This window comes from Balaenoptera borealis (genome assembly GCF_965194805.1).
Source record: "Balaenoptera borealis genome assembly, chromosome: X".
In the NCBI taxonomy this organism is placed as follows: Eukaryota; Metazoa; Chordata; class Mammalia; order Artiodactyla; family Balaenopteridae; genus Balaenoptera; species Balaenoptera borealis.
The window spans coordinates 120,040,957-120,066,644 of record NC_138881.1 but is presented as its reverse complement, the minus strand read 5'-3'; the positions used below and the strand labels follow the sequence as shown (position 1 = coordinate 120,066,644).

Genomic DNA, 25,688 nt, shown 5'->3' with positions numbered 1-25,688 from the left:
CCTGGCAGAGAACGTTAAGTGGGACATTACAAGATGAGTAAAAGTTTGCCAAGTCAAGATGGTGGGGAGTCCCTCCCAGGGGGTGTGACAACACATCCAAATACTGAATTGCAAAGACTGTGACATTTTTGAGGGGAAAAAAAAGTTCACTGTGACTAGAGATTAGGTAGAGGGAAGTTGTATGAAATGGGACTAGAGAGGTAGTTTGAGATCCATTTGTAGAGGGCCCTAATACTAGCTAGATGACCTTGGGGCAAAACATAGTCTTTCTGTATGGAAAATGGGGTTAATAGGCATACTTCAGTTTCACATTTAGTTGATATCAAATCAGTCAATGTAAGTGAAAAGCCTTTGAAGAAACCATGTGTTGTAGGCAGAATAATGGTCCCCAGAAGATGTCCATGTCCCAGTCTTTGGAGCTTGTGACAACCATACCTGGCAAAGGAGGCTTGCAGACGTGATTAAGCTTAAGAGCCTTGAGGTCGGGAGATTATCCTGGATTATCCAGGTGGATCCAATCTCCTCACATGCGTCCTCAAAAGTGGAAAACCTTTCCTGGCTGTGATCAGAGAAAGAGATGTGACAACAGAAGGAGGGTCAGAGAGATGCCCGTGTTGAAGATGGATGCAGGGGGCCACAAGCCAAGGAATGTGGGCAGCCGCTAGAAGCTGGAAAAGGCAAGGAAACGTGTTCTTCCCTAGAGCCTCCAGAAAGGAAGGTAGCCCTGCTGACGCCTTGATTTTAGGACTTCTGACCTTCGGAACCGTAAGGTAATAAATCTGTGTTGTTTTAAGTCACTAAGTTTGTGATAATTTTTTCCGCAGCCACAGAACTAATAGACCATGTCAGCTTTGAAAGACAGCATAATGCAGCACAGGCTCGGAGCTAGACTGTCTGGGTTCAAATCCTAGCTCTGCCACTCACTAGCTGCGTGACCCTGTTTACTTAACCTCTCTGTGTCTCAGATTCCTCATCCATAAAATGGGGCTATTGTTGCTGTGAGGATCAAATGAGTTCAGTCTTCTGACATACCTGGCACAGTCCCTAGCGTATAATATGCAGTCCGTAAATGTTATCATTACTATTTGACACATCTAAAGTGCCATGCAAATGCAAGTTGCTCCTACTTTTATATTTGGTATTATTGTTATTATTCTATGAAAAAGATAACTCCCAATATTATATGAATGAACTGGGTTCATGTAATTCATTTTGCAAGAGAGAAGAAAAGTATGTTTTTTTACATCAAAATATATTAACCAAAACCTCATTCTTAAACTTCTGGGATGATTTTTCTCCTAATGAGATAATGGGTGCCTAATAGTAAGTACAAGTCTCCCTATGCTGTTTAAACTTATTAACGGTTATTTCCCTACTCATGCTTCATACATCTGGGCCATCTGGACCATTAATAGTCCCAGAATATATCTTATGCTTTTCGATATCTCCATGTTATTCCACACATTCTTACTAGAGGGTTCTTGCTTCTGTTCTGGCAGGAAGTTCACTGGCATCTGTGAGAAGACATATGTACTTCCACATGATAAATTAGATCCTCGAGTGATAGGATTATGGAAAATAACCTCTGTGTCCACTTTCCAAATTCCTTTACTCTTTTACTTAATTTCCACCTCATATTCCCACCCCCGAATTCCTACCTTTAGAGCCTTTGAGGGAAGAAACAAGAGCTATTACAAAAAGTAGGACATGCTGTCTAAATATCCAGATCACCATGGTCTCTGCTGGGCTTCCATCTGGTAGAAGAAGAGAAAAATCAACTGGCTTGAGAAGAAATGTCTTTGAGCCATCTTTGTGTCATACTTGCTGTCCCACTTTCCTTAAGAACGGGATGGCTGTCACCAATTTTTACATAATGGCAGGTTAAAATGTGTTCCTGGAAGATTTTTCTCACTGCCCACCTCCCACCACCAGATTTTTGTGTTCCCAGTTATAATCAGGGTTGCTAAGATGACTTAGTGTGCAATTCATAATGCAGCCTTCACACGACACAAATGCTCTTATAATTAGCACTGTAAATCAAAAGAAGCGATAAACTTTTACACAAAGGAATTGGAAGCTTATTACATGAAACAGTTTGATTTTAGTTTTTCAGCTTCTAAGTTTGGAATTTTCAAACACATGCAAAGTAAACAGAATAATATAATGAGCCCTGGTATAGCCATCTCCCAATTTCAACAATTATTGACATTCTACCATTCTTTTTTTTTTTTTTTTTAAACAATGGTTTCATGAGCAGTGATGGGGGGCCTCTGTGTTTTGTTTTGTTTTGTTTTAAATTTATTTATTTTTATTTATTTATGGCTGTGTTGGGTCTTCGTTTCTGTGCGAGGACTTTCTCTAGTTGTGGCAAGTGGGGGCCACTCTTCATTGCGGTGCGCGGGCCTCTCACTATCGCGGCCTCTCTTGTTGTGGAGCACAGGCTCCAGACGCGCAGGCTCAGTAGTTGTGGCTCACGGGCCCAGTTGCTCTGCAGCATGTGGGATCTTCCCAGACCAGGGCTCGAACCCGTGTCCCCTGCATTGGCAGGCAGATTCTCAACCACTGCGCCACCAGGGAAGCCCAGACATTCTACCATTCTTGTTTCATCTATACTGCCACTCACTCCCAGTCTTCACCTGATTTTTTTCTTTTTATCTTTTTTTTTTTTACTTATGAGATTTATTTTATTTTATTTAAGTATGATTTATTTTACTTAAGGGTGGCAGTGGGAATAGTCATAGATTTCTAATACAAACCAAACACAAAAATCAAACAACCTCTTGATGAGTCTGGATAATGGTTTATCAATTTTGTTTATCTTCTCAAAGAACCAGCTTTTAGTTTTATTGATCCTTGCTATTGTTTTCTTTGTTTCTATTTCATTTATTTCTGCTCTGATCTTTATGATTTCTATCCTTCTGCTAACTTTGGGTTTTGTTTGTTTTTCTTTCTCTAGTTCCTTTAGGTGTAAGGTTAGATTGTTTACTTGAGATTTTTCTTGTTTCTTGAGGTAGGCTTGTATAGCTATAAACTTCCCTCTTAGAACTGCTTTTGCTGCATCCCATAGGTTTTGGATCATTGTGTTTTCATTGTCATTTGTCTCTAGGTATTTTTTGATTTCCTCTTTGATTTCTTCAGTGATCTCTTGGTTATTCAGTAACATATTGTTTAGCCTCCATGTGTTTGTGTTTTCTACGTTTTTTTCCCTGTAATTCATTTCTAATCTCATAGCATTGTGGTCAGAAAAGATGCTTGATATGATTTCAATTTTCTTAAATTTACTGAGGCTTGATTTGTGACCCAAGATATGATCTATCCTGGAGAACGTTCTGTGCGCACTTGAGAAGAAAGCGTAATCTGCTGGTTTTGGATGGACTGTCCTATAAATATCAATTAAATCTATCTGGTCTATTGTGTCATTTGAAGCCTGTGTTTCCTTATTAATTTTCATTTTGGATGATCTGTCCATTGGTGTAAGTGAGGTGTTAAAGTCCCCCACTATTATTGTGTTACTGTCGATTTCCTCTTTTAGAGCTGTTAGCAGTTGCCTTATGTATTGAGGTGCTCCTATGTTGGGTGCATATATATTTATAATTGTTATATCTTCTTCTTGGATTGATCCCTTGGTCATTATGTAGTGTCCTTCCTTGTCTCTTGTAACATTCTTTATTTTAAAGTCTATTTTATCTGATATGAGTATTGCTACTCCAGCTTTCTTTTGATTTCCATTTGCATGAAATATCTTTTTCCATCCCCTCACTTTCAGTCTGTATGTGTCCCTAGGTCTGAAGTGGGTCTCTTGTAGACAGCATATAGATGGGTCTTCTTTTTGTATCCATTCAGCCAGTCTATGTCTTTTGCTTGGAACATATAATCCATTCACATTTAAGGTAATTATAGATAAGAAAATGGTCATAGGAACATACCTAATTGTTTTGCGTTTGTTTTTGTAGGTCCTTTTCTTCTCTTGTGTTTCCCACTTAGAGAAGTTTCTTTAGCATTTGTTGTAGAGCTGGTTTGCTGGTGCTGACTGCTCTTAGCTTTAGCTTGTCTGTAAAGCTTTTGATTTCTCCATCGAATCTGAATGAGATCCTTGCCAGGTAGAGTAATCTTGGTTGTAGGTTCTTCCCTTTCATCACTTTAAGTATATCATGCCACTCCCTTCTGGCTTGTAGAGTTTCTGCTGAGAAATCAGCTGTTAACCTTATGGGAGTTCCCTTGTATGTTATTTTTCATTTTTCCCTTACTGCTTTCAATAATTTTTCTTTGTCTTTAATTTTTGCCAATTTGATTACTATGTGTCTCAGTGTGTTTCTCCTTGGGTTTATCCTGAATGGGACTCCCTGCGCTCCCTGGACTTGGGTGGCTATTTCCTTTCCCATGTTAGGGAAGTTTTGGACTATAATCTCTTCAAATATTTTCTCTGGTCCTTTCTCTCTCTCTTCTCCTTCTGGGACCCCTATAATGCCAATGTTGTTGGGTTTAATGTTGTCCCAGAGGTCTCTTAGGCTGTCTTCATTTCTTTTCATTCTTTTTTCTTTATTCTGTTCCTCAGCAGTGAATTCCACCATTCTGTCTTCCAGGTCACTTATCTGTTCTTCTGCCTCAGTTATTCTGCTATTGATTCCTTCTAGTGTAGTTTTCATTTCAGTTATTGTATTGTTCATCTCTGTTTGTTCTGTAATTCTTCTAGGTCTTTGTTAAACATTTCTTGCATCTTCTCGATCTTTGCCTCCATTCTTTTTCCGAGGTCCTGGATCATCTTCACTATCATCATTCTGAATTCTTTTTCTGGAAGGTTGCCTATCTCCACTTCATTTAGTTGTTTTTCTGGGGTTTTACCTTGTTCCTTCATCTGGTACATAGCCCTCTGCCTTTTCATCTTGTCTATCTTTCTGTGAATGTGGTTTTTGTTCCACAGGCTGCAGGATTGTAGTTCTTCTTGCTTCTGCTGTCTGCCCTCTGGTGGATGAGACTATCTAAGAGGCTTGTGCAAGTTTCCTGATGGGAGGGACTGGTGGTGGGCAGAGCTGGCTGTTGCTTTGATGGCAGAGCTCAGTAAAACTTTAATCTGCTTGTCTGCTGATGGGTGGGTCTGGGTTCCCTCCCTGTTGGTTGTTTGGCCTGAGGCAACCCAACACTGGAGCCTACCCGGGCTCTTTGGTGGGGCTACTGGCAGACTCTGTGAGGGCTCACGCCAAGGAGTACTTCCCAGAACTTCTGCTGCCAGTGTCCTTGTCCCCACAGTGAGCCACAGCCACCCCCCACCTCTGCAGGAGACCCTCCAACACTAGCAGGTAGGTCTAGTTCAGTCTCCCCTGGGGTCACTGCTCCTTCCCCTGGGTCCCGATGCACACACTACTTTGTGTGTGCCCTCTAAGAGTGGAGTCTCTGTTTCCCCCAGTCCTGTCAAAGTCCTGCAGTCAATTCCCACTAGGCTTCAAAGCCTGATTCTCTAGGAATTCCTCCTCCTGTTGCTGGACCCCCAGGTTGGGAAACCTGACATGGGGCTCAGAACCTTCACTCCAGTGGGTGCACTTCTGTGGTATAAGTGTTCTCCAGTCTGTGAGTCACCCACCCAGCAGTTATGGGATTTGGTTTTACTGTGATTGCGCCCCTCCTACCGTCTCATTGTGGCTTCTCCTTTGTCTTTGGATGTGGGGTATCTTTTTTGGTTAGTTCCAGCGTCCTCCTGTCAGTGATTGTCCAGCAGCCAGTTGTGATTCTGGTGTTCTCGCAAGAGAGAGTGAGAGCACATCCTTCTACTCCACCATCTTGGTTCCTCTCCCATTGTGTTATTTTTTAAAATTATCTTCTATTGAAGTATAGTTGATATACAATATTATGTAAGTTACAGGTGTACAGTATAGTGATTCACAATTTTTAAAGGTTATACTTCATTTATAGTTATTATACAGTATTGGCTATATTCCCTGTGTTGTACAATATATCCTTGTAGCTTATTTTATATATAATAGTTGGTACCTCTTACTCTCCTACCCCTATATTGCCCCTCCCCACTTCCCTCTCCCCTTTGGTAACCACTAGTTTGTTCTCTATATCTGTGAATCTATTTCCTTTTTGTTATATTCACTAGTGTGTTGTATTTTTTAGATTCCACATGTAAGTGGTAACATACAGTATTTGTCTTTGTCTGTCTGACTTATTTTACTTAGCATAATGCCCTCCAAGTCCATGCATGTTTTTGCAAATGGCAAATTTTCCTTCTTTTTTATGACTGAGTAATATTCCACTATATATATGTGTGTGTGTGTGTGTGTGTGTACACACATATATATATATATACCACATCTTCTTTATCCATTCATCTGTTGATGGACACTTAGGTTGCTTCCATATCTTGGCAATTGTCAATAATGCTGCTATGAACATTGGGATGCGTGTATCTTTTTGAATTAGTGTTTTTGGTTTTTTTTTGGGGGGGGGATATATACCCAGGAGTGGAATTGCTGGGTCAAATAGTAATTCTATTTCTAGTTTTTTGAGAAACCTCCATACTGTTTTCCTTTATTGTGTTATTTTAATCTGTTGTGATAGTCCCTATCTTTCAATGGGTAAATCTAATCCGATTATATTTCTTTTGATTGCTATTCTTTTCAAAGTTTTTTTTCTTGTCACAAACATTATTCACTCAAATGCTTTGCATTTTTGTGTCTGTCTGAGAGATTTTTAGTGATGACCTTACCATTCACAGGGCAGGCTATAGTTTGCCTTTGGATAGAGCTGACTTCATTTAGCATTAAAATAAAAGAAGGATCTCTAGATATTTAGTCCTAAGTCCCTGTTATGCTTTGATCTGTTGGGTTGAATGGCTCATGGTGAGTTTGACTTTTACTCCAAGTGTAGTGGGCATCCACTTAGAATACTTAAGAATGTGGAGATTACATATTTTGATTTGAGAGATAAAAGTATCAATCTGGCAGAAGTGTCAATAGACTGTGGAGCTAGAGTGAAAGCAAGGAGACCAGTCACCCGGGTAAGAGATGATGGTGGACTGGGCTCTGACAGCAGTGGTGGAGGTGGTGAGAAGTGGCCAGTTCTGGATGTATTTTGAAGATAAACCGCTTGTATTTGCTGATGGAGGAAAAAGATGAATCAAGGCAGGTTCCTAGGTCTTAAGTTTGAGCAATGAGATTAACGGTGGTACCATTTGCTGAGATATGGGTCTGGGAGAGGAACTTCCTAAGTTTTGTTTTGGATATGCTGAGTTTGATTGATTGATATATTTAGTCAACGGATATTTATTTAGTAATTACTGTGTGTCAAGTACTATTTTAAATGCTTGCCAAACAGCATGAATGAAAGCAACTCCCCCCAAAATCCTTGCCCTCATAGATCTTTCATTATAATTGTAGGATATAGTGAATAAGCGGTAAACATAATAAATAAGGACATTGGAAAAAAATCAGGATGGGGCTAGTGCCAGTGAAGGGTCGTTAGTGGTAGAGGAGCATATGTGCATGGTAGGCCTCACTGAAAAAGAGGACTTCAGGAAGACTTGATGGAGATGACAGAATTAGAGAAGAGATCTCTAGGAGGAAGGAACAGTAAGTGCAAAGACCCAGGGCAGGAATGTGAATAGCAATTTTGAGGCAAAAAAGCAGAGTGATTAATTGGGAAATTGAAAAATTTGAGAAATGAGGTCATAGAGTTAACTGGACTGTACCAAGTGTGGCTGTGTAGGAATTTGACTTTGACTCTGAGCCCTGAGTTGGGAAGCGATTGAGGATTCTTTTTCAACCAGAGGGATAACGTGATCTGATTTGTGTAATAACAGGGTCCTTCTGCCTGCTGTTTTGAGAACAGGCTACAGGGTGAAAGGAGAGAAACAGGGAGAACAGTTAGGAAGCTTTTGCAAGGAACCAGACAAGAGATTATAGTGGTTCGACAAGGCAGTACGAGGTGCTGAAGGATTAGATATGAACTATGAGAGAGGGAGAGAGGGAGAGGGACATAGGGAGAAATCAAGGATAACGCCAAACTTTTGGACCCGAGCCACGAGAAGGATGGCACTTCTGCCTACGGTATGGGGAAGAATGAGGCTGGAGTAAGTTTTGATAGAACCTCAAAAATTATGTTGTGAACACGCTTATTTTGGGATGTCAATTAGAAAACTGATGGAGATGTTGAATAGGAAGTAAAATGTACTAGTATGGAGTTAAGGAAAGAAGTATGGACTGGTGATATGAATTTGGGAGTTATCAATATGTAGATGGTATTTAAAGCCAAGAGGAGAGTGTAGATAGAAAAGAGACCCACTCTAAGGACTGAGCCCTGGAGCACAGCAGTGTGAAAAATGCAAGGAAAGCAACTGGCCAAGGAAGCCTTGAATGCGCAACCAGTCCGATAGGAGAAAAACCCAGAGAAAAACTCCCTGGAAGGTAAGTGAAGAAGCTTAATAAGAAAAAGGACGGGGGGAAATTCCCTGGTGGTCCAGTGGTTAGAACTCCACGCTTTCACTGCTGGGGGCCCGGATTCGATCCAAAAAAAAAAGAAAAGAAAAGGGAGGGAATGTCTCTCATATTCAATGTTGTCTATAGGTCGACTAGGATGACAGTTGAAAATTGACCCTGGGGTTTATAACGTGAAGGTCATTTCTGAGCAGGACAAGATCAACTTTGGTGGAGGTGGAAAGCCTAATCATAGTGGGTTTAAGAGGAGAAATCAGGAGATGAATTAGAGGCAGGATGTGCAGAGAACTGTTTCCCAGTGTTTTACTGCAAATGGAAGCATAAAAATGAGGAGATAGCTGACAGGAGGATTAAGGTCTAAGGAAGTTTGTGTGGTTTGTTCTGTAATATCAGAGAAATGACAGTATGTTTGTGTGCTGGTGGGGACAGTGGAGTAGAAAGGGGAAAATGCAAGCGTAGTTGGGGAGAGTTGCTGGAGTGATGTCCTTTAGTAGGTAAGAAGGGATGAGATCTAGGGCACAAGTGGAGGCCTTGGCCTTGTATAGGGGCAAGGATATTTCATCTCTAGCAACAGGGTCTTTTCCACGGAGATGTGACTAAGTGGAGATGTGACTAAACCCGTACGTTAATTATAACATTAAAAAGTTCTCAAATGTTTCATCACATGGTCTGTTCTGAAAGTCCCCATCCCTACAATTGACTATGGAGAGTGTAGATTCTAGAGAATGTAGCTCGAGGCCTAATTAGCTCCTAAGGATGTCCTGCGGGCATTGTGAGGAGCTGGCTGATTGCAGTGGGCTGATTGAAACCTCCACTTTCAGTCCCCGAACTTCAGCCTCTCCTGATGATTCCTTCTGCCCTAATCAAGACTGACAGTGCAGTTATTTTAGAGCGTAAATCACTTCAATTACAGTAAATGTACTTAATGATATATTTAAGAAAATACTTCTAAAAACTAGTGCTTGCATTTTCAAACTAAAGCCAGGAAAGTGTTTTGTGATTTTTATAACAAAACTGTATTCCTTATTCCTAGTGAATGAATGAAATAGCAAGCACATTTTATGTTCATCTGTTTTTATATTTTCTGTCACAGTATTAGCTCATTTAATTATTCACAAATATAACAATACAGCTATTTTAAACCTTGTAAATTAAACATATAAATGGCCTAAGAGTTATGATCTGACATAGCAATCCTTCTTAGTATAATTTATAATTTGACAGTAATGAAATTCATAAATAGTAATAGCGGTGCTAAAACAGGCAGAAAGAAACCTAACTTATAATGACCAGTTACAAGAAGAAAATAGCTTTTGAAGTGTTAAAGTTGATAACAGCTTAATTACAAGCTATTAAATCTGAGAAATAATCTGTCAATCTTTTTAACCTTTAAATTAAATCTTTCTAATACAAATTCTTGCCTGCCTACAGTGGTTTTATGAGAAGAATTCCAATTATTTTATCTTAATAACCCATCTCTACAATAACTATTCAAATTATAATTGTTTAAACTTTTGGGGGAAACCAGCAATTCCACTCCTAGGTACATAGCTCAGAGAAATGGAATCAGATGTCTACACAGAAACTTGTACATGAATGTTCATTGAGGTGTGATTCATAACAGCCAAAAAGTAGAAACAGCTCCAATTTCCATCAGCTGATAAATGGATAAGCAAGTATGGTATGTCCACAGTGGAACATTATGACTATAAAAAGGAATGAAGGACTTCCCTGGTGGCGCAGTGGTTGGGAGTCCGCCTGCCAATGCAGGGGGACACGGGTTGGGGCCCTGGTCCGGGAGGATCCCACATGCCGTGGAGTAACTAAGCCCGTGCACCACAACTACTGAGCCTGCGCTCTAGAGCCGGCGAGACACAACTACTGAGCCTGCGCACCTGGAGCCCGTGCTCCGCAGCAGGGGAGGCCACTGTAGTGGGAGGCCCGTGCACCGCAGCGCGGGATGGCCCCCGCTTGCCGCAACTAGAGAGAAGCCCACGTGCAGCAACAAGGACCCAAGGCAGCCAAAAATAAAATAAATTAAAAAAAAAAAAGGGAATGAAGTACTGATTCATGCTACAATGTGGATGACCCTTGACAACATGATGCTAAATGAAAGAAGCCAGATACAAAAGGCCACATGTCATATGATTCTATTTATATGAAATGTCCAAAATAGGCAAATCTATACAGACAGAAAGTAGAGTAGTGGTTGATGTTGGGAGAGGGAGGAGAGGGGATTGGGAACGGGACAGTGACTGTTAATAGGTATGAAGTTTCTGTTTGGGGTGATTAAAATGTTCTAACGTTGAGTACTGGTGATGGTTGCACAGCTCCGTGAGTATATTAAAAGCCACTGAAGATGTACACTTTAAAGGAGTTAATTTTATGGTATGTGAATTATATCTTAATAAACTTGCTAAAAAATATTAGCTTAAAAAAGACACCATGGGGCTTCCCTGGTGGCACAGTGGTTGAGAATCTGCCTGCCAATGCAGGGGACACGGGTTCGAGCCCTGGTCTGGGAGGAACCCACGTGCCGCGGAGCTGCTGGGCCCGTGAGCCACAATTACTGAGCCTGTGCGTCTGGAGCCTGTGCTCTGCAACAGGAGAGGCCGCGACAGTGAGAGGCCTGCGCACCGCAGTGAAGAGTGGCCCCCACTCGCCGCGACTAGAGAAAGCCCTCGCACAGAAACGAAGACCCAACACAGCCATAAATAAATAAATAAATAAATAAATAAATAAAACAAAACAAACAAACAAAAAACCCGAAAAAAAAAAAAAAAAAAAGACACCATGGAAGCTACTTTAGTCACTTAAAACCCCCTTCCAAATAAGTTGAGAAATTTTATTTCTGTTCTACTGTAAAAAAAAAAAAAAAATACAGCCCCTCTATGTGAAAAAAAATAATGAGGTAAAAGAATAGGCATTTTCCAACATTCTTCTGTTATAGCAAATGACAATTGAAAGGTTGATTAAAGGTCAAAGGGGCACTGTATTTCTAGAAATATTTTTTTAAACTGCTTGAAATCCCAGACAATAAGTGTTGATTGTACAAGCAGGCAAGCACAGATGGATATGAAAAAGTACCACTGCAATGCCAACTTGATATTTGGTAATTTCTGCCTAGAACAGAGTGCTATACTTTCTCTTTTTCTTTTGTTTAGTCTTTTCCCCAACTAGAAACAACTGTGAGAGCCATACAGTAAATTCTGTTGTGGGTGAGCTCGTGAAGGCCATCGTGGAATGGGAAACACTGATGTAGTGGCATACAGGTCCATCAAGCTGCTACATCCAGCTACAACCAGACTAGTGTATCTGACCAGACAGTTCAACCAAGACATGAAAAAATGTCACATCTATATTCCTTCCCAGGAGAACGTGCATTTTTTTTTATAGATTTATTTATTTTTTTTTTAAATTTTTGGCTGTGTTGAGTCTTTGTTTCTGCACGTGGGCTTTCTCTAGTTGTGGCGAGCAGGGGCTACTGTTCGTTGTGGTGAGCGAGCTTCTCATTGCGTTGGCTTCTCTTGTTGCGGAGCACGGGCTCTAGGCACATGGGCTTCAGTAGTTGTGGCTCGCGGGCTCAGTAGTTGTGGCTCGCGGGCTCTAGAGTGCAGGCTCAGTAGTTGTGACACACAGTCTTAGTTGCTCCACGGCATATGGGATCTTCCCGGACCAGGGCTCGAACCCATGTCCCCTGCATTGGCAGGTGGATTCTTAACCACTGCACCACCAGGGATCTTCAGATCTTCTGAAGAATTCAGTGTATTGAAAAAATAAAGAAGTTGACTGAATACCTAAGCAGAAATGCTAATGGCTCAAAAAACCTAATTTTTTTTAGTTTTTTGAGGAATCTCCTATTGTTTTCCACAGTGGCTGCACCAATTTATGTTCCCACCAACAGCGTACAAGGGTTCCGTTTAATCCACATCCTCGCCAACATTTATTTGTGTTCTTTTTGATGATAGCCATTCTGACAAGTGTGAAGTGATATCTCATTGTGGTTTTGATTTGCATTTCCCTTGTGATTAGTGATACTGAGTATCTTTTCATGTGCCTGGTGACCATCTGTATGTCTTCTTTGGAAAAATGTCTGTTCAGATCATCTGCCCATTTTTTCATTGGGTTGTTTTTTGGGTTTTTTTTTGATGTTGAGTTATATGAGCTGTTTATATATTTTGGATATTAACCCCTTATTGGCCATATCATTTGCAAATATTTTCTCCCATTCAGTAGGTTGTTTTTTCATTTTGTTTATGGTTTCCTTTGCTGCATGAAAGCTTTTTTTTTTTTTTTTTTGCATGAAAGCTTTTAAGTTTAATTAGGTCCCATTTGTTTATTTTTGTTTTTATTTCCTTTGCTGTAGGAGACTGATCCAAGAAAATATTGCTATGATTTATGTCAAAGAGTGTTCTACTTATATTTTTTTCCAGGAGCTTTATGGTTTCTGGTCTTACATTAGGTCTTTAATCCATTTTGAGTTTATTTTTGTATCTGGTTTTAGAGAATGTTCTAATTTCATTCCTTTATATGTAGCTATCCAGTTTTCCCAGCTCCACTTATTGAAGACACTGTCTTTTCTCCATTGTATAGTCTTGCCTCCTTTGTCATAGATTAACTGACTGTAAGTGTGTGGGTTTATTTCTGGGCTTTCTATTCTGTGCCATTGCTCTATGTGTCTGTTTTTATTCCAGTACCATGCTGTTTTGATTACCTTAGCTTTGTAGTATAGTCTGAAGTCAGGGAGCATGATTCCTCCAGCTCTGTTCTTTCTCAAGATTCTTTTGGCTATTCAGGGGCTTTTGTGTTTCCATACAAATTTTTAAATTTTTTGTTCTAGTTCTGTGAAAAATGCCATTGGTATTTTGAAGGAATTGCATTGAATCTGTAGATTGCCTTGGGTAGTATGGTCATTTTAACAATATTGATTCTTCCAATCCAAGAACATGGTATATCTTTCCATCTGTTTGTGTCATCTTCAATTTCTTTCATCAGCATCTTATAGTTTTGAGGGTATAATTATTTTGCCTCCTTAATTAGGTTTACTCCTAGGTATTTCATTCTTTTTGAGGTGTTGGTAAATAGGATTGTTTCCTTAATTCACTTTCTGATAGTTCATTATTAGTGTATAGAAATGCAACAGATTTCTGTATATTAATTTTGTATCCTGCAATTTTATCAGATTTATTAACGAGCTCTAGTAGTTTTCTGGTGGCATCTTTATTTTCTATGTATAGTATCATGTCACTTGCAAATAGTGACAGTTTTACTTCTTCCTTTCTAATTTGGATTCCTTTTATTTCCTTCTACCATATGACCCAGCAATTCCACTCCTGGGTATATATCTGAAAAATACAAAAACACTAATTCGAAAAGATACATGCACTCCAGTGTTCATAGCAGCATTGTTTACAGTTGCCAAGATGTGGAAGCAACCTAAGTGTCCATCAACAGATGAATAGATAAAGAAGATGTGGTATATATATATATACAATGGAATACTACTCCACCATAAAAAAGAATGAAATTTTGCCATTTGCAGCAACATGGATGAACTTGGAGGGCATTACACAAAGTAAAATAAGCCAGACAGAGAAAGACAAATACTGTATGTTAACACTTATATGTTAAATCTAAAGAATACAACAAACTGGTGAATATAAGAAAAAAGAAGCAGACTCACAGATATAGAGAACAAACTACTGGTTACCAGTAGGGAGAGGGAAGGGAGGACGGGCAAGATGGGGGTAGGGGATTAAGAAGTACAAACTATTAGGTATAAAATAAACTACAAGGAGGGAATTCCATGGCAGTCCAGTGGTTAGGACTCCGCGCTTTCACTGCTGAGGGCCCGGGTTTAATCCCTGGTCAGGGAACTAAGATCCCACAAGTCATGCAGCGCATCCCCCCTCCAAAAAAGTAAACTACAAGGATATATTGTACAATACAGGGACTATAACCAATACTTTATAATAACTATAAATGGAGCATAATTCTTAAAAATTGTGAATTACTCTACTATATACCTGTAACATATAATATTGTACATCAACTATACTTCAATAAAAAATTAAATAAAAAAATAAAAATAAAAAATAAAATATTGGCTATATATATATTTAAAAGCCTGCTTTTACTAGGATGGTAAATTGTACTTTCTAGTTTACACAGCACATTCACAGGCATTACCTTATTTGAGTCTCTTGACAAACCGTGATTTAGGTAGGGTTTGTGCCCGTATATCTATTATGGAGATGAGGAAATAATCTCAGTGGTTGAAACTCACTTCAGGTCCCGTGTCTAGTAGGTGTCTTAGCCAAAAATTGAACCTCTGTAACTGACTTCTGTGCAGGGTTTCTTTTATTATACACTGATGCCACCATCAACCACGTGCTTTGTGAATAGTCCTCCAGAACCACTTTGGTGAGGAAGTTGCTTCTGATCTTCTAAGAACACATGATTGCAGGTCCTGTTGGAGCCATCATGCCATCAGGTTCCAATGATCCCAATCCCAGCTTTAATCTCATTGCAAAGCATATCATTTCTTCAAATATTTATTGTGTTTCACGTTATCACTTCCACTTTTACTATCTCATATCTGCTTAGTACTTCTATCTTATTTCATCCTTCCCCTCCCTATGGGAGACATTAAAGCAGAGTAGTTAAAAGCATTGACTTTGGAGTCAGGTGGGACACAAATTTTATACCCTGGTTTTGTCACCTATTAACTTTTGAACTTGTACAAATTACTTGACCTAAATGGGGCTCAGTTTTCTTATACAGGCAGACCTTGTTTTATTGTGCTTCACTTTATTGCACTTTGCAGATACCATTTTTTTTTTTTTTTTTACAAGTTGAGGGTTTGTGGCAGCCCTGTGTCCAGAAAGTCTGTTGGCACCGTTTTTCCAATGGCATTTGCTCACTTCATGTCCCTGTCACATTTTGGTAATCCTTGCAGTATTTCAAACTTTTCCATTATTATTATATTTGTTATGGTGATGTGTGATTAGTGATCTGTGATGTTAGTGTTGTCATTGTTTTAGGGCCACAAACTGTGCCCATATAAGACAGGGAAGTTAATCGATAAATGTTGTGTGTGTTCTGAGTGCTCCACCCACTGGCCATTTCCTCGACTCTCTCCCTCCCCTCAGGCCTCCCTATTCCCTGAGACACAACAGTATTGAAATTAGGCCAATAAGTAATCCTACAATGACCTCTAAGTGTGAAAGGAAGAGTCACACATCTCTCACTTTAAATCAAAAGCCAGAAATGATTAAGCTTAGTGAAGAAGGTATGTTGAAATCCAGGACTGGCCACAAGCTAGGCCTCTTGCACCAAACAGTTAACCAAGTTGCAAATGCAAAGGAGAAGTCCTTGAAGGAAAATAAAAGTGCTACTCCAGTGAACATGCAAAAGATAAGAAAGTGAAACAGCCTTATTGCTGATCTGGAGAAAGTTTTAATGGTCTGGATAAAAGGTCAAAGCAGCCACAACATTCCTTTAATCCAAAGCCTAATCTAGAGCAAGGCCCTAACTCTTCAATCCTGTGAAGGTTGAGAGAGGTGAAGAAACTGCAGAAGAAGAATAGTTTGAAGCTAGCAGAGTTTGGTTCATGAGGTTTAAGGAAGGAAGCCATATATATAACATAAAAGTACAAGGTGAAGCAGCAAGTGCTGATATAGAAGCTGCAGCAAGTTATCCAGAAGATCTAGCTAAGATCATTAATGAAGGTGGCTACACTAAACAACAGAATTTCAATATAGATGAAACAGCCTTCTATTGGAAGAAGATGCCATGTAGGACCTTCATAGCTAGAGAGGAGAAGTCAATGCCTAGTTTCAAAGCTTCAAAGGACAGGCTTACTCTCTTGTTAGGGGTCAATGTAGCTGGTGACTTTCAGTTGAAGCCAGTGCTCACTTACCACTCTGAAACTCCTAGGGCCCTTAAGAATTATGCTAAATCTACTCTTCCTGTGCTCTATAAATGGAACAACAAAGCCCAGATGACAGCACATCTGTTGACAACATGGTTTACTGAATATTTTTTTTCCATTAGTTCATGTCTTTTATTAACCAATATACAATTACTTGTGTTCTGGTTTGTTGAAACAATAGGTCAGACAACATTTGCCACAGGAATGTCTGTCAAAGTGGCTGGCCATAAAAACTCCAGCACCATATTCATCTGAAGGGCACTCCTGACGAAGGCGACTGATTTTGCCATTCTCATCCACCTTATAGTATTTCAGGACAGCCAGCTTAACCTTCTTTCTCTTATGCTTGTTCTTCTTGGGAGTGGTGTAAGACTTCTTCTTCCTTTTCTTGGCACCACCATGAAGTCTCAACACAAGATGAAGAGCGGACTCCTTTTGAATGTTGTAGTCAGACAAAGTACGTCCATCTTCCAGTTGCTTGCCAGCAAAGATCAGTCTTTGCTGGTCAGGGGAAATTCCTTCCTTGTCCTGGATCTTGGCCTTTACATTTTCTATTGTATCCAAGGGTTCAACCTTGAGAGTGATGGTCTTCCTGTCAGGGTCTTCACGAAAATCTGCAAACTGGCAGCAGTGCCACTGCAGATGGCGGATCCGAAAGAAAGGGTGCTGCGCCAGCCCACAGGCTACTAAAAATTTTAAGCCCACTTACTGCTCTGAAAAAAAGAATCATTTCAAAACATTACTGCTCACTGACAAAGCACCTGGTCACCCAAGAGCTGTGATGGAGATGTACAAGGAGATTCATGTTGTTTTCCTGCCTGCTAACACAACATCCATTCTGCAGCCCGTGGATCAAGGAGTCATTTCAACATTCAAGTTTTGCTATTTAAGGAATACATTTCCTAAGGCTATAGCTGCCCATAGATAGTGATTCTCTGGTGGATCTGGGCAAAGTAAATTGAAAACCTTCTGGAAAGGAAGGAGTCACATCTGTGATTCATGTGAAGGGGTCAAAATATCAACAATCACAGGAGTGTGGAAGAAGTTGATTCCAACCCTCATGGATGACTCTGTGGGGTTCAAGACCTCAGTGGAGGAAGTTATTGCATTTGTGGTGGAAATAGCAAGAGAAATAGAAGTAGAAGTGGAGCGTGAAGATGTGACTGGATTGCTGCAATCTCATGAGAAAACCTTAATGGATGAGGAGTCGCTTCTTATGGATGAGCAAAGAAAGTGTCTTGAGATGGAATCTACTTCTGTTGAAGATGCTGTGAAGATTGTTGAAATGACAACAAAGATTTAGAATATGACATCAACTTAGTTGATAAAGCAGCAGCAGGGTTTGAGAGGATTGACTCCAATTTTGAAAGAAGTTCCACTGTGGGTCAAATGCTATCAGACAGCACCGCATGCTACAGAGAAATCGTTTGTGAAGGGAAGAGTCAATCAATGCAGCAAACTTCATTGTTGTCTTATTTTAAGAAAGTGCCACGGCCACCCCGACCTTCGGCAACCATCACCCTGATCAGTCAGCAGCCACCAACATCGAGGCAAAAAGATTACAGCTCTCTGAAGGCTTAGATTATGGTTAGCATTTTTTAGCAATAAAGTATTTTTAAATTAAGGTACAAACATCATTTTTTTTAGAGAGAAAGATATTGCACACTTAGTAGACTACAGTACAGTGTAAACATAACTTTTATATGCACTGAGAAACCAAAGAATTCACATGACTTGCTTTAGTGCCATATTCGCTTTATGGCAGTGGTCTAGAGCCAAACTTGCAGTATCTCCGAGGCAAGCCTATGTGTAGCATAGAGAGAGGAACCAAATCCCCTTCAAATGTTGTAATATTTGAATGTAAGGTGGCAGCCTAATTCATCATCCGAATAATCAGAGGGCCACAGGTGCACGTGGGATTGCTGTGGACAGCCAGGACCTAGGGCGCCCTTCCTAAACGACACGTGCATGGAGTGGGACCAGCACACTGTCTGGGTCATAGCAAGGGCTTCACACATGCTGTTCTCTCGGACTCAGACACTCCTCTTCCCACTCTTCCCTGGCTGGCTTCTCCTCATTCTTCAGGTCACAGTTTAAATGCCACCTCTTCATAGATGCCATCCCTCACTATCCTGTCCAGGACATCCTTTTCTTTTCTTTCATAAAACTTATTGCAGGCATGAATGAAATAATGCCATTTGCAGCAACGTGGATGGACCTGGAGATTATCGTACTAAATGAAGTAAGTCAGACAGAGAAAGATAAATATCATGTGATATTGCTTATATGCAGAATCTTAAAAAAAATGATACAAATGAGCTTATTTACAAAACAGACTCAGAGACTTACAGAACAAACTTAAGGTTACGGCTGGGGGGAAGGCAGGGTGCGGGGGGAGGGATAGATTGGGAGTTTGGGATTGACATGTACACACTGCTATATTTAAAATAGATAACCGACAAGGACCTACTGTAAAAAACAAAACAAAACAAAACTTATTGCAGGCATGTATTTGTGTACTTGTTGGTTGCCTCTTTCTCTTTTCTGCTGGAAGCTCCATTTCGGCAGAGACCACATCTGTTTCATTCCCCAGTGTATTCCCAGAGGCTTGCTTACTTCTTGGTAGGCATTCAAATAGTTTATAGGATGAATAAATGAATGTATGAATATTAATTCCTTTTCCCTGTACTAGAGGTTCTCAGTTAGGATGGTTTTGCCCCCTAGGGAACATTTGGCGGTGTCTGGAGACATTTTTGGATATCACGGTTGGAGTGAGGCTGCCGCTAGCATGTAGAGTAGCTGCTAGCATGTAGAGCCCAGGGATACTGCTAAACGTTCTACAGTGCACGGGGCAGCCCCCCGAAACGAAGAGTTACCCAACCCCAATGTCAGTAGTGATGAGGTCTAGGAGTCCTGCCCTATGCCCAGTGATGTAAGAAATTTCGTTACCCTGAGTGGGTGCCAAGATAATGGGTGTATTGAAAAAGCTTCTTGTATTTTAATCTTAAGGATGCATATCATTAAAACGGTGAAAGAGATCAACTAGACTCATTCTGTATCTCAAGAAGTAAGCAGTAGATCACACTAGAAGATATCGTAATTTACTCTTAAAGTTCTTTGTAGGTGAGTCTTCTTAATTGTTTACAATTTATCATGGTTAATTTCATCCCCTTTCTACACATACTTATTTTTGTACTAAACTAGATGTATGAAAATTATATAGCAGTGTTAGACATACAGTCTGGCCTAATATGTGCAACGTCCTCTAATGTGTATGGAGTTAAGTCCCTCACAGGCTTTGTCCTCAGTAAGCTTACACTCCTTGACTAATCCCACATGAATATCTCATTCTGGCAGCCTCAGACCATCACTTGGAGTAGTTTATCATTATTCAGGATTTCCTAGGTCCTGAGTAGGTACGTCACTAGAGGAGCGTGATGCATGGCCTCGTTATGCTGTATGAAGACAGAATCCTGTTTGGCCTTCAGCCATCTAGAGTTTAAGCCCACAGAATGGAAAACCCACATTCTTACAACGTTGTAGTAAAGAGTGAATCTCTGTTTCAGTTCAGTTAAAGCCCAAAGGATCACAGGAAACATTTCAAATGTTAAGGATGCTTTGTGCTATGGGAAATCTAGCAGACCATTTCTGCAACTTGCATGTGTCAGGCGCTACTTGTCTGTCAGGCACTGCGATAAGCAGTGGGGAGAAGAAGATGAGTGAAACATAGTCCTGCACAGGAGGGACACGTGCTCAGGATGTTCCCTGTCTCAGCAGACTGCGTCGTCGTTCACCCGGTTGCCCAGGCTGCAAAACTTGGGATCATTCTTTTTTGTCTTTTAAAGTATTTTTAAAGTAAATTTATTTATTTTATTTTTGGCTGCGTTGGGTCTTCGTTGCTGTGCGTGGGCTTTCTCTAGTTGTGGTGAGCGGGGGCTGCTCTTCATTGCGGTGCATGGGCTTCTCATTGTGGTGGCTTCTCTTGTTGCGGAGCACGGGTTCTAGGCACACGGGCTTCAGTACTTGTGGCTCGTGGGCTCTACAGCTCAGGCTCAGTAGTTGTGGCGCACAGGCTTAGTTGCTCCGCGGCATGTGGGATCTTCCCGGACCAGGGCTCGAACCCGTGTCCCCTGCATTGGCAGGCAGATTCTTAACCACTGCGCCACCAGGGAAGCCCGGGATCGTTCTTGACTCCTTGCTCTCACCCCTGTATACAGTCCACCAGCAAACTGTGTTGACTGCATCTCAGACATGTCCTCTTCTTCCGCAGCCCCCTCTACCAAACCATGTAAACCATCGTTAGCTCTCTCCTGGACTGTTACAATCGTCTGATAACTTGTCATGTTTCTTCCACCCTCTGAATATTGATTTATGTACTTCAGGAGAGTGTGGCTCTTATAAAATAGAAGTCAGACTTGCCATTCCTCTACTGTCTTCCCATTGCCAGTAGAATAAAATCTAAACTTAGATGGTCAAGCTTACGCTAGTCTCTCTGACCACCTCTCCTCCTACTTCTACTGTCCCCTCTACTAAAGCCCTAATATACCAGTTTCATACCAACTGACCTCGTCACCTGATATGAGCTTAACACACTTGGGAGCAATTCAGTTAGACGTTGGCTCCACCCTCAAAATGTTGAGCATCTGTGGGGGAGATAGATGAGGTTAATATAGCCATGAGATGTACTTGGTTTCTGATGATATGGGGAAGACTTTCTGGAGGAAAAAATTAAGCTCTATCTTGGAAAATAAAAGAGGCTACAACAAAGCAGTTCTGAGAATAGAAGGGTAAATTAACTTGAATATGAACAGAAGTAAAAGAAAGGGTGACAAATGCAGATTTCATGGCTGCAACCTAGAGATGTATCAAGGCGAGGGTGGCATTTTTCAATACGTGCATGGCTGTTTCTTTCCAGCAAAATAAAGGAAAAAGTACCTAAAATCTGTCTACTGTGTACCTTATACTAGGCATCATTCTAGTTACTTTATGTACATTGTCTCATTTGATTCTTGTGACACTGATATGGCATTGGTGGCATAATCCCTTTTGAAAACACAGGAAGCTAAGGCAAAAGAGGTTACATTACATGCCAAAAATTAAGAGTGGCAGAACCGATATTTGAATCTAGGTCTCTCTGCTTCCAAAATCCATTGTTTTCCACGAAGACACACTCATCTCCCTATTACGTTGTTAAACTCTTGAAGAACAGAATTTCCCCCCAGCAACATCATCAGTCTCACGGTGAGATCTCACAGGTGACTAGGGAAATGGAAATGATTTTTCGAAGACTTTGGGTATGTTTTTGAAGCAAGTCAGGTTTACTCAAAGAAGGTCTTTGTTTTGCCTCCATGACTCTTTGGAAAATCATTTTCTACCAATACAAATGCATTTGATCTGTTAAGCCTGTTCCAAATGAATTGCTCATTTGCTTAAACATAAATTTGGTTTGGAAAACACTTGCCAGTGTAGAGACAGCTTCAACATGAATTATGGCGCTTGGAGTGTTCAAGATTGATCGTGGCTGGACTTGGGATTCATGTCACATTTTTCTGCAGAAGAGTTTTAGGAAGTTTAGTTATGACACCACTTGAAGTCAGCTTAGTCCATTGGGAATTTTAATTAAGTTCTGGGCAGCCACTGAATAGACCATATTCTGAGGCCAATTTTTTCCAAGTACCCATAGAAAGTTGGACATGTTTACATGAGTGCCGTTCATGGACATAAGTTATAGCCAGTGGGAAGGTTCAGAGGGTAGAAAGTTGGCTCAAAGTTCTCTTTGCAGAAACTTGAAGCCAACTTAACCATCAGAGATGCATGTTTGCTTCTACTTCTTGTAAAATAATACTTGAATTTTAAAAAATTTGGTTCTGGAAGGCTATCTTCTCACTTACAGTTAAATCTAGCCCAGGAATTAATTTTTTCAGACCATCAGTGAGTATTCCTGATGCCCAAAGCTCACAAAAATTGCCTAAGTTTCTTTTTTGGGTGCAATTATATACTTGAATTTTGGTTTTCTTTAAGTATATTTCTCCCTACATGAAATCTTTCCTCTTTAAAAATCTTTGCCGTTCTCTGGATGTGGTGGACTAAGAGGTAGTTGGTGAAAGAGAGTGGCTGGGCTTAGGCCACTAGTTCAGTGTTTGTTATTTGTAGTCCTGACTTTCCTTCTCACACTATGGATGAAACTGCTTATTTCTCTAGTCAAAACGTCAAATTTTTCTATTTTAAATAAAACTTAAAGCTGCACTTCCCAAGTACTGCATAAAAAGGCAGGCTTTAAGTTTGAGGAGAAGGTTGTGAAAATTAAGAATGAATATCTATTTTTCAAATTCTTTCCCTCTCTCCTTCTCCCAGAATCTTTGCTTTGGGTAAGAACAGTAAGTACCATCCTTGCAGCCTCCCTGGCTTCAAAGCTCAGTCATCATTTGATTTCTGTCTCTTCCTCAAAACCTTACCAGTTGCCAAGACTTGTAGTTCTGCATCTAAAATATTCCTCAATGGCCCTTTTCTTTCCTTTGCCACTGTGATCACTCTCTTTCATCCAAAAATCGGGGTGGGTGATGGCCTACACTCATCCTTTCTCTCCTCCCTAAAAGTGCTGTAGTTTTTGCCACTTAAACATCGCTCTGACACTCATCGTTTCTTGCCTAAACAGTGAGAAGAGTCTCCTAGTTGGTCGGCTTGACTCTACTCTTGTCTCCATTGCCATGCTCTGTTTCCATGCCTGTCTCCCTTTTCTAGATCATTAGCTACTTGACAATGATACTCTCCTACTCAATGCTGTCTCTTCAGGGCCTATTACAATGCCTGCCATACAGTGTAGATCATTAACATGTATTCAGCAATAAATGTTAGTGAACACCTACTCTGTGCTAAGAACTGGGACTGCAGAAGTGAATAAAGCAGACATGGCTCTGCCTTCATGCCACCTAAGATCTAGTGGAGAGAGAAAGACCAAGAACAAGTAAGAAACAAACAAAAATTAAGTTTCATTAAATGGTGTGAGTTTAAAAAGCTACGGGATGAGTAGAGAATAACAAAGGAGTTCTTACTTTAGGTATGAGTCACAGAAGCCTGAAAAAGGTAGCAAGCCACATAATGAAAGGGCAAAGAGAATGGCAGACAAAAAACCAGCATGTGCAAAGGTCCTGAGGTAGAAAGAGCTTGGTCTATTTGAGGAACAGAAAGGAGACCAGTGTGGCTGAAGCCTAGTGTCATGAAATAAAGCAGAATACCTAGCCCAGGGCCAGGCAGATCAGGGCCACAACCTGAATTTTCATGCAAGGGCAAAGGGCTTTAAAGATGAGGATAAGGGCATCAGATAAACATTTGGAAAAGATCAGTCTGGCTGCTATGGGAGGGGCCAGAAGGGGACAGAAAGACTAATAGGTGCTGTTGTAGGAATCCAGGTATGAGTTATTGCATGGATAAATTGTGTCTTGTCTGGATTTCTGTAATTGCTTTCTATCTCTATGTCATCCTAATTCACTTTCCACTCCAGGTTTATTTTTCTAGTGAAGCTTTAATCGCATTTCTCTATTCTACATTTTCGAATACAGAAAAAATTCCAGTTTCAAACTCCTAAGTATGGAATTTAAGACTTCCTGTGACATTCCTCTGTGCAGACTTATCTTGCAGTTTCTTTCCTAGATCGATCCTGTGCTCAAGCCAAACCCTGTTACTCATCATTTCCCAAAGGTTCCCCTCTCTTTCCCAGCCCTATGTACTTAATCAGGTGATTCTGCTTGGAAGGCTTTCTTCCTCATTTCTTGCTATTAAGTATTTGTGCTTCTGATTGGCACTGGCTCAGGCACAGCTGTCCCGTGGTATCTGTGGGGGATTGGTGGCAGGACCCCCGTGGATACCAAACTCCACGGGTGCTCAAGTCCCTTGTATATTGATAAAATGGTGTAGGATTTGCAAGTAACCTACACACCTCCTGTATACTTCAAATCATCTCTAGATTACTTATAATACTTAATATAATGTACATGCTACGTAAATAGTTCTAAATACAATGTAACTGCTACGTAAATGGTTGCTGAGGTGACAAATTCAAGTTTTGTTTTCTGGAACTTTCTGGAATTTTAAAAAATATTTTCAATCCAGGGCTTCCCTGGTGGTTCAGTGGTTAAGAATCCACCTGCCAATGCAGGGGACACAGGTTCGAGCCCTGGTCTGGGAAGATCCCACATGCCGCAGAGCTACTAAGCCTGTGTGCCACAACTACTGAGCCTGTGCTCTAGAGCCCCCGAGCCACAACTACTGAGCCCCTGTGCCACAACTACTGAAGCCCACACGCCTAGAGCCCATGCTCCGCAACAACAGAAGCCACTGCAATGAGAAGCCTGCGCAAGGCCACAAAGAGTAGCCCCTGCTCGCTGCAACTAGAGAAAAGCCAGCGTGCAGCAACGAAGACCCAATGCAGCCAAAAGTAAAATAATAAATAAATTTATAAAAAAATATATTTTCAATCCAAAGTTGGTTGAATCTGCAGATGTGGAACCCACAGATACGGAGGGCCGACTGTACTGACCTTATATGAAACCTTTTTTTATATCAGTAACCAGGAGTGCCTCCCTCATTTGAATCTCTATTTATAGCATGTTTTTCTCTTTTTCCTACCTTGCTCTGTGTTATCTTAGATTCCTGTCATTCCTTTTCTGAATTAACTAGCACCTTGAACATTGCATGAGCTCAGTTAAGTTTTTATTGAAATCAATGCATTTCTATATATTGTAGTATCTAACAAAATAGTGTGTGTGTGAGTGTACCTGCGTGTTTAGTGCCCCATAGCTTAGTACTTATTGCATAATTTTAAGGTTATTTTTAAAAGGCAGGTTTGCTTTAGAGGCTTAGATACATATTTAGTTTGAATCTTGGAACATCTGGTTCTCAGATATAACAAGCTCATATGCATGTGTTTGCTCCAGAAAATCCCCCTACTTCCTAAGAATAGTAAGAGCTTGGCACTTACCTCTAAATCATAATCTTTAATTAAACATTGAGATTTCAGAAGTTAACGTGTATGAGGGGATAGCAAGAAGGTAGTGGCTATGATAAAGGAACTGTGCAAGGGAGGAAATTATGTTGGGGTTGGCGTTAGCTTAACCAGATGTGCTGGAAAAAAGCTGAGAGCTGATTAGAATCTCAAATGTCAAAGAGAAATGATGGGGCTTCCCTGGTGGTGCAGTGGTTGAGAATCTGCCTGCTAATGCAGGGGACACGGGTTCGAGCCCTGGTCTGGGAGGATCCCACATGCCGCGGAGCAGCTGGGCCCGTGAGCCACAATTACTGAGCCTGCGCGTCTGGAGCCTGTGCTC

The 25,688-nt window shown here is 40.6% G+C and overlaps 1 long non-coding RNA gene and 1 pseudogene across 2 annotated transcripts in view; one reads left to right on the top strand and one right to left on the bottom strand.

Annotated features, from left to right (window-relative positions):
- Positions 1-14,160, top strand: part of LOC309620137 — a 310,711-nt gene extending 296,551 nt beyond the window's left edge. Inside the window, exon 2 of the long non-coding RNA XR_014239441.1 lies at positions 12,758-14,160. This is a non-coding gene — a long non-coding RNA (uncharacterized lncRNA). The remainder of the gene's footprint in view (positions 1-12,757) is intronic.
- A 2,312-nt stretch (positions 14,161-16,472) lies between these two features.
- Positions 16,473-20,708, bottom strand: LOC309620174 (ubiquitin-ribosomal protein eS31 fusion protein pseudogene; annotated as a pseudogene). Its single transcript has 2 exons — positions 20,571-20,708; positions 16,473-17,048 (listed from the first exon to the last, which is right to left on the bottom strand). The product of its transcript is annotated as a ubiquitin-ribosomal protein eS31 fusion protein pseudogene (transcript).
- Positions 20,709-25,688: the final 4,980 nt, after the last annotated feature.